Source organism: Neopsephotus bourkii, unplaced genomic scaffold (assembly GCF_033783945.1).
Source record: "Neopsephotus bourkii isolate Nb327-2 ecotype Australia unplaced genomic scaffold, CSIRO-AGI_Nbou_v1 NB_1423, whole genome shotgun sequence".
Lineage (NCBI taxonomy): Eukaryota > Metazoa > Chordata > Aves > Psittaciformes > Psittacidae > Neopsephotus > Neopsephotus bourkii.
Window position 1 is genome coordinate 2,313,527 of NW_026901900.1, and position 15,674 is coordinate 2,329,200.

The 15,674-nt window shown below is 41.8% G+C and overlaps 1 protein-coding gene across 1 annotated transcript in view; it reads right to left on the minus strand.

Annotated features, from left to right (window-relative positions):
- Positions 1-11,290, minus strand: part of RAP1B (RAP1B, member of RAS oncogene family) — a 33,120-nt gene extending 21,830 nt beyond the window's left edge. The window contains exon 1 of the mRNA XM_061368056.1: positions 11,142-11,290. The gene's annotated coding sequence lies outside the window, so the exon portion shown is untranslated. The remainder of the gene's footprint in view (positions 1-11,141) is intronic.
- Between the last annotated feature and the right edge of the window lie 4,384 nt (positions 11,291-15,674).

Below are 15,674 nucleotides of genomic sequence, written 5' to 3' on the forward strand. Positions count from 1 at the left end.
GAAGCATTTTCTGCCTTTTAAGTTTTTACCTGGTTTTGATAGATTGTTGTATTTTGTCAGTCAGACAAACAATTCTTCTGGACACTAATACAATAATTTTTCTTGGAGAGAAATATTTCTTCATTATGTTCAAACACTTTTAACTGATGCCAGAGAATCCTGAGGATTTTCAAACGCTGTCTGGATCATTAAGCTTATCCAGTGACCTGAAATCACACTAACCACCTGAGAAAGAGGCAGACCCCTGAGAAAAGTTACTGCAGCACAGAAACAGCACCAAGGTTTAAGCTGCTCCTTGAAATACCCACGGGGACACTTAACACAGAGATAGCTTAAGCAAGTTTTCCTCCTTTCACTGAAGGGAGCTACCTTGATTAACACTGCATGCAGGGACAACTGCTGAGAAGCAGCTAACATGAGCTTACCTTGTGAGACTACTTCCACTGTCCACAGCTAGCATAGCTAAATAAAATAGCCGTTTCTTTTTTTTCCTCAAGTCAAATTTAACTCCCAGCTAGATCTTAAATCTGAACACAAACTTAGCACAAGTTCTAAGGATGAAAACAGGACTGCCTAAAGCCACCGATATTCTCAACATGAAAGCTTCCTAATGTGACAGATTAACAGGCATGTGCAATTTGCACTATTTTCATATAAAGTGTAAAAACTAATTTCAAAGCAAGTGATGTAACAAACATTCTTAAGCTACTAAAAATATGCTATGCTTCAACACTTACCGAGTTCGAGTTTCAACTCTGTTCAAAAATTCAAATATATAAATTCAAATTTGGAGTCCCCTATAAAAACCTACGCTAGAGTCTGTTTAAGCCTCATTTGGAATTTGTAACGTTTGTCAGATTTATTCTTGGTTTTGGTGACTGTTTGTCATGGTTTTGCATTCTCTCCCTACTTCCATAAACTAGTTACCATCTCCCCTCAAACTGTTTGTGCATCTTCTACCAGTCAGACCTCCAACTAAACCAATAATCTCTGAATTCCTGAAGAAACTGAATTGCAAATATTTTATATGCTTGCAAAGAAAATGCAGGCAAACAATAAGCAGAAAAAAGAACACACAGCTTTTTAAAAATATTACAAGTATATTAAATTCAGAGAATGCCTAATTACCACATTGCAATACCTTACTATGCATAAGGTGAGTATTCAACCATACAGCAAGTTTTGAGAACTTAAACAGCAATTTATTGCTGAAAATTTGGCTTTACTGTCACTGCAGAGAATGATCAGCTCCAAAACTTTTATCAATGGATTGCAATACCATGGTATACCCAACACGTTTTAGCTCAAATGCATCCTTTGGATTAAAAGCAGATACAAGCATTTGTTTCTCCCCATAATTGTTAGAGCAAATTTTAACTTTCAAGCTAAAAAAACATCAACCCAAACAAAAACAAAACAAAACAAATCCACAAACAAACCTCCCCCCGAAAAAAAAAGATCCTCCCCCCCCCCCCCCCAACAACAGTTAAAAACACAGGATTACCAGTAAGGTACAGAAATTTTCAGTCAACATACTTCTGTAAAAATGCACTCGTGCCATTTTTAAGTTACTTCAAGAATAAACTTGCCAGTTGGCTTAAGACACTCTTCTTTGAAAAAAGTCAGTTTAGCTTCTTTTGTAGAAACAAGACCTAGCCTCAAATTCCATGTAGTATCTGCTTAAAATCTCGCAATCTTAGCTCTACTCTGATTGTGACACTGGTTGCTGAACCAGTAAAGCCTTGTATAGTGTTTCCTTCTACCAACATAAGGCAATGCTCAGTTCAACTGCAATTCCAGTATCTCCTGAATTTTGATCCCTCCTGACTACTCTACAATCCACAAATCATATACACCCTGGTGATGACAGAACTTGTGTACCAAAGTATTATTACTTGCCTGCCTTCATTACTAAAAGTTTGTGTTTGATTATGGCTTGTTTAGATTACTAACACATCATCAAGGCACAGATATATAGATTTTTTTCATCATTTTATCTTTTGTTACTGGCCATTTAAGACTGGCTGGTGTAGGCCCTTTACATGCTAAGTATCCTTCCACAGCATGATTTACAGTAATTCTATTACAAATCAGGTTGGTAGCCTGAAAGCAGCCTTATAAATTCCCCATACATTGTTCCAATTAAGATTAGAAGTTTTATCTGCTGAAAGGACACTGATTCTATGCAAACAGAGAATACTAGCATTCATTAACGGGAACAAAATTAGTTCTTCCATGATAAACGAGCCACACCAGCAAAGTCCCAAGTAATTGTAACTCATGTCTGTTTTGACCTCTCAATCAATACATCCCTAATAGAAACATGGTATTTGAATGTGAGCAGCAAACGCCACTCAAAGCCACCCAAATTATACCTAATTTCACAAACAGTTCTTTCGCTACGGTTATAACTCTAGACATCTGTCCTGAGGTTAAGCTGAATAAAGCATACCTCAACACCCAGCAATAATTACTATCTTCTGCCACATGGTTTTGTCTACCTCTGCAATAATGAAGGTCTAACCTTAACTGCTTCTTTTCAGTTAACTTTATTAGCTGAATCGACTGATAAGGGTGGGTTTGTAAGATGTCCAAAATGTTTAACTGAAGTGGCTAAACTTGGGCAGAGAATCTTACTCTATTTCTGGCAGCAAGGCAATAGCATCTTGAACCTCAGGCTGGTAGCTCCTTAGGGAACACGCAACTCACAAGCATAACTTGAATAAAGAAAGGACTGTAACCACAGAACCTAATTCTATACCTCTACCCATATGCAGATGCACGGAAAACTTGGGTTGTTTCTGAGGCAACTTCTAAGTCGTCACAAGCTCCAGAAAAGGGCACTTGAAACAAGAGAAACAACAAAACAAAACAACAAAAAAAATTCCCACACTAAAACAAATTCTGGCTTAACATGCCACAGTGTTAACTGCTATAGTTCTGCATTTGCTTTTTGAGCAGCTGATGCTTCTTAACTCCCCAAAAAGCCTCATTTAATGGGTCAGGAATTTCCAGGAGAGGGAGAAATCCGACAATTATGAGCAGGAACCCAAAGCTAAGTAATTCACACTTGCAAGCCTGAGCTCATAGACACAACGACACCTACACAAAATGCTGAATAATTTTAACTAAATGAATTTGAATCACATTCATCCCTGCACCACTTTTTATTACAAGGACTAGATCTTTAATAGAGAGTTACCAAATTAATGAAGGTTAAACTTGTTTTATCAAGTCTCCACAAGACTCCGTTTTAATCTTCTTAATATCACTCCAGTTCTTGTTTAGACCATACTTTTTGATTCCCCTGTATCTTCAAAGCTTGCCATTTTCTGGAGAAACCTGCCGTACCTTAAGACTCGCTTTGCTTTAAGTCAGATCACACACGTACTCTGATAAGGTAGCAGATGGCCAAAGCATACTGAAATATAAAACCTGCTTTAGAGGTCTGTATGGGAAGACATCAGCATGCCTGGCCTTCTAAGAGTTATCTATTATTTAGATTATGACAATCTTTGCAGCATTTGAACAGGTGTTAACTACTGTAACCTAAATCTTTCACTGAAGTGTTTTACTTCCAGCAAGTTAAATATATGCATCTCAAAACAATCTATATTTTGGGCAAGGCCTGAGTGGAAGAAAGACTTTTCAGTTCACTCTGACTGCTCCAGTGAAGCAAGTTTATCCTTCATGAAACCACAGTCTTGTATTTCCACACTGGTTAGGGTACTCCCGGTTTACCCAGTGTGACCTCTGTTTAGGTTCTTGGGATCTATGACTTCAGCCTTCTGTGGGTAAGGCTGTGAATGGTTCCCTATTTTCACTTCTATTATCACAGCAGATTCAGCTTGGAAAAGAGGATTCAGCTTTCCTCTGTGAAACTTACACCACTGAAATTCATTTAAAAAGTAGGCCACAGTAAGATTAAGTAAGAGAAGAACTACATTACCTGAAAATACAAATATTTTTAAGTTGATATATTTGTCTTTGGAAAAAAAAAAGCATTTGCAAACAGTGTTTTAAGATTTTGCCTCTGGCTAGAAACAGGATGTACCTTCAGTTAGCAAGTGTTCTGGGTTCAGCAAGAATGCACATTGTTCAAAATATTGGTTACTGTAGTTAAATTAAGTCCAAACTAACATGCACTTAATGTTGCTTCTTCATAGTTTCCTAGCTAGGCAGGACCCAGATTTCTAGAAGTAGAGGAAGAAGCAGCTTGAGGACTTACTTGTTTCTTTGCTCCTCAAGAATAAAACTGCGCAAACTACTAGCTCTTTTCATTCCATGCTTCATATGAAATATTCTTATTTGCTCACTCTAATTCCTCCTCACATAGCTATAACACTTTTCTTCTGAAATTACTCGTAAGAGTTTGCTAAAAGGCAATACAGACCAAAAACATGTCAAACACCAGCACATATAGTGGCCTAAAGCACTTAATGGTAAAACCCTGGTTTCAGCTACTCATTTTTGCAGAACTTCAGCTACCACACTTAAGTTTTCTATGTGATTATCTCTGGCTGAGCCCCAATTTAGGTTATGCATTTCACAAAATAAAAGGTGTAGGGAAATCAGCAAAAAAATCCCAACAGAGGATCGTAAAAAATAAAAAAAGGCAAAGGACTTGCTCAAATATAAAGAAAAACGAGGTCACAATAAACTGTTATACAGTAAGAAAAAAAAACAGGTATAATTCAGAAATGCTTGTTTCTCTCTTCAGATATAAAAAGCAAGTAGAAAATTGTACACAAAAGGTAAGAATATTTGAAGACCTACCGTCCAGTTAAATAATGAGTTATGAGTGCCTGTTTATTACACTACCAGAGACTTCCCTCAACTGGCCTCCAAACATACTCAATGCCTGGGATGATCTATATCAAATAACAGGGTGTCACATCTTTGGCGAGATCCCATCTAATCCAATAAAGTCAAAGATACATCAGAAAAATGGAAGAGTGGTTGTCCAGCATGACAGTCAGCTATTTTGCCACTTCTAGTGCTCCTTCTTGATGCCACAGGACTACCACACAGTCTCTTTAAGTTCCACCAAGTCCTAAGATGACAATTTGGCATCAGTTTCTGGAAGCATGGCATATTTTCAAATAACTAATGGCAGCAGAAGTTATATTTTGAACACAGCATTTTGCAGCCCACTAAGAATGCAAGTCCAAGGCATCTCAAACTGTATACTTATATTCAGTGAATATTGTTGATATGTAACTACCTTGGAAATTCATCTATAGATTGTTATAACATGTGCAAGAACTATGAAGGTGAACTCACACTTGCAGCATCATTTCCGATGCTGCTCATCATAAAACCCATGAAAACACGTAGCATTTTCTGGACACTTGCACCAGTCTAAACAAGAGACAGTAAATAACAAAAGGACCATTCCCTAGATGGGTATAAAACCACCACACTCAAAACACCTACTGTCCATCAATTCCCTATTTTAAACAAGTCCGAAGGGTCACAAAAAGACAGTGGGATATATTGTTATACATACTAACTATATAAATATAACTCCAGAAGGGTAAGATTCAAGATTTTGCATGAAGTATTACACTTTCCCAACCCCAAGAAAATCCTTGTAGCAGCATTTTATGCAAAAAGTAATCATATGAAGCCACAAGCAGGCTATGCTTATGGGTCATCTTGTACACCAAGGTTTCAGAAAATTATCTGGTAAGGAGCTTCACAATGAAAGATCAGAAGAGGGTTACTGACTACATCTTGCAACATCTAAGAATTCACCTTAACCATTTCATACATGCAACATTCCTAAAAAAGGTTCCCGCACAATACATTGTTGGGCTGCCCCCACACTTAACTAACCACGTAAGTCTGAACACACGGCCATGTACAGCTCAGTCGCAACTACAAATGTTGCACTGTAAGTCTAGTCTTAAATACTGTAATGCAGAGAGTAAGGTTCTCAAGTAACTTCCTCTGAATAGATTACTTCCATTCCACATGCCAGTTTACCCTTCTTCATATTCAGAAAAAAACAAAACATATTGCAACTTCCCGCTAGTCTTCTAATGAACCACTTTTGGGGAAGCATCAGAGCAGATGTTACAGAAGTGCGATTAACGGCAAGCAAGGATTGTACAACTGCACAACTCCACTGTCATACTGCCTCGGTTCTGATGCAGTCCAAGCACTGTTCAGCATGCTAGCTTCATCTCAAATAAAAAACGTTGACTGTACATGAAACCTTTAGAAAACAAACAGAAGTAGCTTGTCGGGCCCTGCAACTACTGAAAACACTCATTTCAGTAGAGCTAAAGTGCCAGATCTAGCAACAGATAGGTCCTCTTTCTGTCTCCTGCACCTCTCCTCTTGAGCTCCACAACAGACTTCACAAAGATGTGGTGATACTCTTTTTGCTTCTCCATGATAGCATGAAGAACGCTTTCAAGAAATTTCCCTTCACTGCAGAAACGAAAAAAAGTGAAGGCAGAGCTGGTTAAGCTGCAGAAACAGAGCCTACGAATGGAAAAAGATAGGACAAGACTTCAAAAGCCAGGACAACGAATACAGCGAAACAAAAATAAACAGTTGCATGGACTGTGTCCACAAGTTATTTTAGATTAATTGAAGAGGGGGCCAACATATTATTTGGGCCATAGCAAATTAATTTAAGAAAAAACTTCCACCATCTAATTCCACATAAAATTATGAAATAAGCCATGATAAAAGAAATATTGTTAAACTACATCTTTCCCTTTAATCCAGATTACTTACTGAAATCAAGACTTAATAACTGTTATAATTAAAGCAAGAGCAACATTCACCTCAATATCAACAAATTTTGATGCAAAGATCACATTCTCAGTTTCTAAAGACAAAAATTAACTACAGATGCTGCAGTTATAAAAGACTGTTCTCTTGTTCCAGTTCTTCAATACTGTCCAGAAATTTAACAATATAAAGTTTCTCACACCTCTACAATTAGAGTTATATTGAAAACTATTTCATGAATGAGTAACAGGGGTAGACAATATCTTTTTTATAGAGGACCTGGTCAAGTCATTCAGATTTAGAACACCTGCCTGTATTGCAACATCTGCAGGAATGATATAAAGTGATCTAAGAAACCAGGGGTTTCCTGAAGAGAATCTCAGGCTGGAGAGAAACATGAGATGCTGCTTCTCTGGCACAGGATGCAAACACTAGTCCATTAAAAGGGCCAGGCTGTCCCACTCCTGCACTATCATGTGGCCTTCCTCCCTTGGCCAAGAATGAACTAACCATGTGTACTGTAACTGGCAGTCTCTTTCCATAGTTGCATAGCAGGTATTTACTTCAAATACTATAAGGTCCTTAGATTAATAACCAGAAAGCTGAGTGGGACAGTGTACAAGATATTATTGAATGGTTCCTCTTCTTCCTGGTTCAACTCTAAAAAGCTGCTTTTACATCTGCTACACACATTCCTGTAGGCTCTAATAGTAACTTTCACTCTACTGCTTCAGTAGTAAAAATTACTATTGAAATACTGCCTTTTTTTTTTTTTTTCCAAGAGCATCCTGAATAGCTAGAGGGCCCCCAAATCATTTTATATTTCAGAAGTCACCTAACAGGCAGATTTCCAACCTGGTGTTTACAGCCTTCCTCCCTTTCTTTGCTGATACAGGAAACATGTAGCATGTCAGGAGCTCAGGCACACAAAATAACAACAATAATAAAAAACTTTATCACTTTAAGTTGTCCAGTGTTTCAGTATTTTGGCATCCTAAAGCTTGAGATGAGAGCTTCAAGCCAGAACCTACTGCTGCTTTTGAAGGTAGCCTCATTTAACTGCCCCATAAAGAAACAGTTTGTGCCAGACAAGAAGATCTTTGACTTTCTCTGAACAGTGCTTGCCTACTACAAGCAAACTGCCATAGCTTCATCAGAATATTGCTTCTACTACGCCTGTCCCACTCCGTTTCCTCACGGTTGACAGGTCCTAAGGAGAAAGTGATGCATTAGATGCTGTACTAAATGCTCTGCTGCAGTCAACTGCTGAACAACTTTGGAAACTCGACTAGCTTCAAAACAGGTTCCCTATTAACAGCATTCAAATAACAAAACCCCATCCTTTTTTCCTGCTTTATGTTAGAAGATAGAAACACACTATCTTAAGCATATCTGAGCAGGAAAACAAAGTTTGCCTTTGAATATGAAGGTGTACTCACTGTAGATACTCCTTTAATCTCTGTGAACAAGGAGGTTAAAATATCCCTCTACCTGACCTAGATGCAACGGAACACAGCAGAAGCCTGCCCCAACTCAGCAGGGATTCAGCAGACTGACATTACACAGTGTACTTCGGTCTGATTTTTGTATTTGTTCCGAGACAAGAGTGGCAGTGCTTGCAGCCACAAGCTAAAAACAAACTTCTGTTGCACAGAATAAACACATCACTGAACATACCAAGAGAGCAATTTTGATTAAAACTCACAACTTGAGCTTGCAAACATGCTCAAAAGTCAGTCACGTATCTGAAAGCCATCCAAGTGTTACTTAGATGGACCAACTCATAAAGGACCTGCCTACCCTCTTATCATACACCCAAGAACAACAAAGTGCCTGGTTTTATCTATAAGATACTCTTACTCTTAAGAACACCTCTCCACACTTAACTCTGATCAGCTAGTGGGGCTCTGCAGATGACAGGACTGGCACTATAGCAGTAAGCATCAAATACTCAAGTACTTCTGCATCTCCCACACCCCAGATGATAGGCGGACAACTCTTTTAGTGCCCAGCCATATTTGCTAACTTTCAGATCAACAGCTACAGTGTAGTCAGCACACTTCCTTCCTCAGCCATACCAGTAATGTCTTTCTCCTCCTGTAGGCTCTTACCTAGATTTCCATCTGTTTGCCTCTGCTCCAGAAAGGCTCTCAAATTAAATAGACAGGCAGTTTTACTCTGCAAAACTGGCACAGCGCAAAGATATCTGTCATGGCTTACTTAAGACTTATTTTTTATAAACTGTCCTTTGGAACAAAACAGCATAATTTTAATACCACTCAGAAAACTTAACTAGTGTATGTATGTAGTAGAAGACATACAGTTATAGACAGCAAAACCACCACGGCTTTTTCCCTCCCCCATACAGAAGTTCTGTTTTTACACTTTTAGTCTTTCAACTCTGTTTTGTAGATTATTTCACCCCCAGGCAGACAGGTGCTCCAAGTATGATCAGCTTTGCTGCAAAAAAGATATACAGGATTCATACTGTACATGCATCTCAAAACTTAAGTTATTTAGCTACAGACAACACTTTACACGACAGTTGCAATTCGAACTTTAAGTAGTTCGTAACACAAGAAGCATCCCTTAAAATATAAAGGTACCAAGGAATAAAACCGTGCATCTGCTTAATCAGAAAGCTTACTTTATTTGCAAAGACTTTGATGTGAACAGCCAAGGTAACTTTCACTATTCACTCAGCTCATTTTTAGCTGGAATGAAATCTACAGGATAGACTTTGAGCTAGAGTAAAAAAATAAAGAAACTGCAAGTGAAAACGCTTGACGGTTCGTTCCCCATCCCCAAACTTGTGATTTTAATACAGAAGCAAATCATCTAAAAGATGATAATTTGCTAATTTTTCCAAGTTATACATAGAGGAGCAAAGAGACTCTTCCCAAAGGTAAATACATTTGGTTTTGAATGGTTACTATATAAGACACTGAGACTGCTTCTTTGCCTTTTAATTACAATTTATGAAAAGGAAGAGTCTTTCATGACTTCTATTTTATAACAGTAATTCCAAAGAATATTTTACCATGAAAGAGTACTTTTCAGTACTCTTTCATGGTAAAATATACTTCGAAAAATCATACACTGTCTACACATTTCACACTGGGGTAAGGTGCAGCTATTACACACTGGAAATAACAAATTACATTAATCAAAACATCTAAATGCAAGAACACATAAACAACTTGTGCAATTTTCAAGCTGGGCATCTCTGAAATACCACCTCTCTTGGAACTGTACTACCCTGCTATCATAACACACAAAGGTAGAGAAAAATACTTTTTCTGTTTATTTACCCTGAACAGTACAACCCATCCCTTTAAGATGGAAATGGGAGTGAAAGCACATTGATTTTTCTTCTTTTTTTATTTCAGGAAACCTAAGTCTATTATCCTATTTTTGTAATCTGAAGCCAGAGTGAAAGCACTCAGATTTGGTTTTATTTTCCCCTCTGCAAACTTCGCTTTCCTTCCACTGCTTCTTCACTAACACATGCAGAACAGCACGAAGATCTCGGGCTTATTAGACGGGTTTGGTGCAGGAAGTGTCAGTCAAATTCTTCCATTTGCTTTGACACGAGTGGTGGCGAAGTGTTTAAACCAGATGAACACCCCTGTCATCCCCTTTTCATTTTGTGATAAGCAGGAGGGGAACTCGCTGGCCACAACTCCGCCCGCTTGTCCCGCTCCGCGGGCACCGCAGGCAGAGGGACCGACGGCCGGCGGGCTGCCCGGCTGGCCGCGCCCGGCCTGTCCTCCCCCCCGCCTCGCCCCCACACACCGGCCGGAAAGAGCGAGCAGCTTCTCTCCGGCGACCGGACTAGGTGGGGCTCCTGCTCGGACTTCCCGCTGACAACGACGGCTGCAGCCGGGGACCGTCCTCCTCCCCGCCCGCAGCGGGGCCGAGCCGGGCGTCACCCGCCCCTCCCCGCACCCGGCCGGGCCCCACGTCGCGGCCCCGAGCCGCGGGGTTACAACTTTCCGCTTCCGCTCCAACTTCTGCTCCGGGGACCGGCAGGAGAGGGGGTAGCGGCGAAGGGCAGGGCCGGGCCCAGGGCCCGGCTGGCAGCGGCTGCCCCTCAGAGCCCCGCTCTGCCCCCCACCCCCCTCGCCCCGCGGTGTCCCCCCGCGCCTGAGGCCGGACGAGGCGGCGGCTCCCAGCTCCTCCTCCGCCATGTTCCCGGCTCGTGCCCCTTCCCTCACAGCGCGCCGCTCCCCGCCGCCGTCACTTCTCTCTCCCCACCGCCCCCCCCTCCAAACCCGCCGCGCCACCGCCCCCCCACCGGCCCGTCCCCGCCCCGCCACCTGTACCAGACACACCGCGCCGCTCTCCATCCCACCGACACAGTGGCCAGGCCCGCGCTACCCGCCCCGACCTACCGGACAGCGCCTCCACTCCCCGCCGACCGCCGCCTCGCCGGCCGAGCCCTCCGCTCTCCCTCTCGCTGCCTGTGCCGGGGCGCGGCTTGTGGCCGTCGCCGTGACGCCGCACGCCCAGCCTCGCTCTGGCACGGCGGGGGCGGTGCGGAGGGGAGGGGTGACCTCGCGGCTCCGCTCCCCCCTGCGCAGGCGCGAAGCGCGGCCGCCCCTCCCCCCACTTCTCCTCAACCCCCATCAGTCCTCCGCTTGCTCCTGTTCGCCTGTCCAGCCCCGCGTCGGGCGGCCTCGGCCCGCGGAGCATCGGAGCCCCTTGTACCGTCGGCACGCAGCCCTGGCGCCCAGCGGGTGGGGGGGGGGAGGAACGGGAAGGCGGGCAGTGCCTGCTTGCCCGCTTGGGGGTCTTTGCGGCCTGCCCCCGGCTTGATTCCGCCGCCTGTGGTAGTAGCAGCAGCGAGGGAGGGAAGGGAGGAGAAGGAAGGCGGTTTGTGGGCCATCGTCCGCACGTCCCTGCTTTGGGCGCAGGAGGTTTTACGCGGGGATGGCACACGAGCAAAATGTGCTTTTTCAGGTGCTGGAAAAGTATGTTAAAGCTGGAGTGCAGACCAGAGGGTTGCGTTGCTGTACTAGGTGTCTGGTCTTTACCCATGTCCAGCCGTGTCAGATGTTCCCAAAGACATCTCATGCTTCATCGCAGCACATCTGTCAGGGTAACACAACTCCCTCTGTCCCTAAGTTGTGGGAATAACGTCGTTCCTCTCACCCCAAGTTCTCAGGGGAACGTGGTCCATCCCTTCCTGGGTTTTTGTAAGCCTCAAGTAGGAGCCATGGGTTAGTTATAGCTGAAAAGTGGGTCAAAAGCACGTTATGGTTGCTTTAAGTTAATGTAGAACATGAAGAGCTGGAAACACAAATGCTAGAGAGGTAGTTCTTACGTTTCTGAAAGGTTTTCAAGATCCATTGGGTAAGGATGTTTTGGAAATGCAGCATACTACTGTTTTTACACAGATTATTATGTTTCTGGATGTGAACAGCCTATCATTAGCCTTACAGGAGATGCCCGTTGCCTGCAAATAATTACAGTATTTTGTAGTCTTATTTCAGTCCTGAATAAGTTACTTTTTTTTTTTCCTTTCCAGTCACTAATTTCCAGTTACAAGGGGTTTAACTGATCAAGGTTGAAAATAAATGAGTATTTATGTTTCTAGGAAGCACTCAGTAAGCAAATAGTTAATGTGGTACATTCAGATAAAACTTGTGCTCAGAGGAAGTCCACAGCAGAGTGTGTAAAACTGACAGGAAGTTGCAGTGAGGCTTCTGGCAAGGAGAGTGGGTGTGGAGGAAGCACAGGCTTTCTGTGTTTGTAGGACAGAGATAGAAAAGGGATAAAGAGAGAGATTACATTTCCCCAACTTGCATGATGGAGAGTGCCTTGCTATAAATGTTTGGAAACCATACAGCTTCGAATGAATGTGTGAGAGATACTAGAGCTCAGAGCAAACGGAGCCAAAAGAATGACCAGTGCAGTGAACTGTGCTTGGTAAGAGGAGCTTCATCTGCATCCAAGGCATCCAAAAAGTGATGCATTTAAAAAATGTTTTTCTTTTAGAATGTTGCTCCCAAGTCCCAGACGTCATAAAATCTCTGCAGTCCAGACAAGTCTCTTGGCTTTTTACAACTTAAACCCTTGTGCAGCACTTTGATAATGAATCATTCCTTGTAAATGATGGATAATGCAAGAGATCTCTGGTTATGAGAAATCAAGTGCATAGAAACAAGTCCTTTCTCAGTGAGTTGTCCTTTGTGGGGCAGAAATCATTAATGGGAGATGTCAAAATAGATAAGATACAGCTTCTCAAGTAAAAATCATAAGGGCTTATAATGCAATTATTAGCTGTATAACGTGTTTACTCACCAGGTAGAAAAATGTTTGCTGCTTCAGTCTTTTCTGTCAGTAGAAATTATTCTCAGCACCCAGAAATACATCCTCTGCCTTCACAACTTTCTTCAGTGGACTAGATTAATCACAAATAACAAGTGCTGTTCTGGGAACAGATGTGTGTCATTACTGTAATAATATTTTACAGTGTGCCTTTAATTGCCCTTTGTTTTATAGGCAGCAGGGCAAATACTGCTCTTTGCTATATAACAAGAAAACAGGAAGGGACCTTTGGGAGTTGGAGCAAATCTGTCATGAGCAGATCTTGGGTTTTGAGTTTCATACAGGGGAATCTGAACCTCAGTATTTTAAAAGAAGTGTGTATACATGAATATACACATATGGTTTACTTAGTGTAGACATGCTTGGAGATTTATCACCGTACAAAGAAATAGGCAATTAGGATCCATTCTGAGCATTCTGCGTTCCCTTTTCAGAAGTCTTAGCCACATACTTTGGATGTAAATTGGGCCCTTAAGTTTGGGTTTTCCTATGAATCATCTGGTTAATCCTCAGCACAATCCTTAACCCAGCTTTACTCATATCAGTGTGACTGGCGACTAGAAATTGGTATGCTTGTTAAGCATACTCACCGTGTGCTCCACAGGGTTTGTTCTGCTCAGCTTGCTGAGCATTTCATATGTGCCTGAGCCACTTACTGACGGTCACTCAGGCAACCGTGCCAGTGCAGAGGTACCCCTATGACAGAGCAAATCCCCAGAGAACTGGGACTACCAAAGAAACAGGGGAGACAGGTCCAAAGTGCTGTTGTGTTGAATGGGAACAACACAGGCACATCAGCATTCCTTAGTGGACATGCTGTGCCCAGCATTGATCTGAAGTTTTTAAAAGGAGGTCAAATACCCAGCTGCCTACTCCAAATGAAAAAAATGCAAGAGACCTGCTTATGTCCATAAACCTTAATGACAGATAGACCTTTCCACAGCACTGTACCTCTTGACATTTGAGCTGTAACTTCTGCCTCCATTTTACCAGTCACCTGCCTGTATTTCAGAGCTTTCTTATTTCAATGACTAGTGTTTAGCTGAAAGTAATTCAGCCCGCTCATCACTAACACAGTAGGCCGTCTGATAATGTCATGGTTGTGAGGAACACCTAAAAGGGAACACAGAAGATCTCCTCTGATGGAAGAAGAGGAGAAAAATACTAACAGATCTTGTTCAAAAGTTATGTGGAATTAGTGGGGGGCAAGGAGGAATTGCTAGATTATTCAGGGAAAACAAAGGAGTATTTTTTTAAATGATGCTTTAGTAAAAGCTTGACAGAGTGGCCTTTGGTCACCTCCATATAATTTTTCTAACTTTGCCAGCATTGTTTTCACTGGGGCTGCATGGGTGTTGGAGCAAAGAATGTGGCTCTATGTGTACTGCAGTTTCGTTACTGCTGAAATACAGCCATCTCTGGGACAGAATGCAGAGCTGGCTCATGCCAGCAAACTCTGAAGTTTAATGGGCATGTGGTGCCAGGGAATGTTGTGCTGGCTGTATGCCAGCTAACTGTGAACTTCTCTAGAAATTCGTCCTGAAGGGAAAAGAAATGTCATTTATTTAATCTGGAGGATGCTTTGCTTTCAGAGAGAAAGCAAATTTCTTGTCTTTTCTGGTAAATGGACTGTAAGGGTTGATTCTTAGCTCAGGGACTCAGTTGTTCCATCAGGAGAGTATTTACTCGATCAGAATATGCTTTGGATCATGAAAGCAATAAGGAGACATCTCTAACAGTGAAGAAAAAATATGTTATTTTTGAGATATAGATGCATGAGATATTTTTACCATTCTTTATCCTTCAACGTGACTTTCATTTGGTAGTTCTCCATACTGAGAAGATTTTGTGGGAATACATGCCTGCCTGCATAGCTCCTTCAGGTATTTCAGAGACATGTCTTCCCCTGCACGCTCGATGCAACTTCTCTGTGTCTTCATATCTGTTGAAGCAGCTTCAGCCTGAGATTTTTAACACTGATAATTATCAGTTCTACTAGCTCATCATCTTCACTTCTGACATAGCTTTCATTATGCAGTTCTGCGTCTTAACCTCTCTTCACTGCATCTTCTTGATGTATTGCCATTTACTAATCAAAGTTGTATAAACGGGCTTAATCACAAGCTTGAATGAAACTTAACTCCAACATTTTGTCCCCCTGAAGTTTTTCACTTTCCATATGTTTACCTCATTGTTGAGGAAAACCCTCAGTCACTGCTCCTCTTCCTCCTCCAAACTATCTTGAATTAATGCTTTTTCCTATCTCTCAGGAATGTTCCATGACTCTTCCAGTTTATCTGCCAATATCTTACTGGGCTGTTGGCCCAAATCCTACTATTTGTTCATATAATATAGCCCTCCCTTGAGATTTGTCTCCCTCCCTACCCTGTGATAACTGCTTTGAGGAGCAAAATTTGCCTTTGTTACTAAGCCAGGGAAGAACAGGCAACGGACACTCCTGCAATTTAAATTGCAAATGTTAGCATTTATTTATAGGGGTCTAATTTTTTAATCTATTTTTTTTCCTGTCTTTGAGAGACTACTTTTATATCACTGCAGTTAATTCAGATAAAGCAAGGAATAGCTGTTTCACA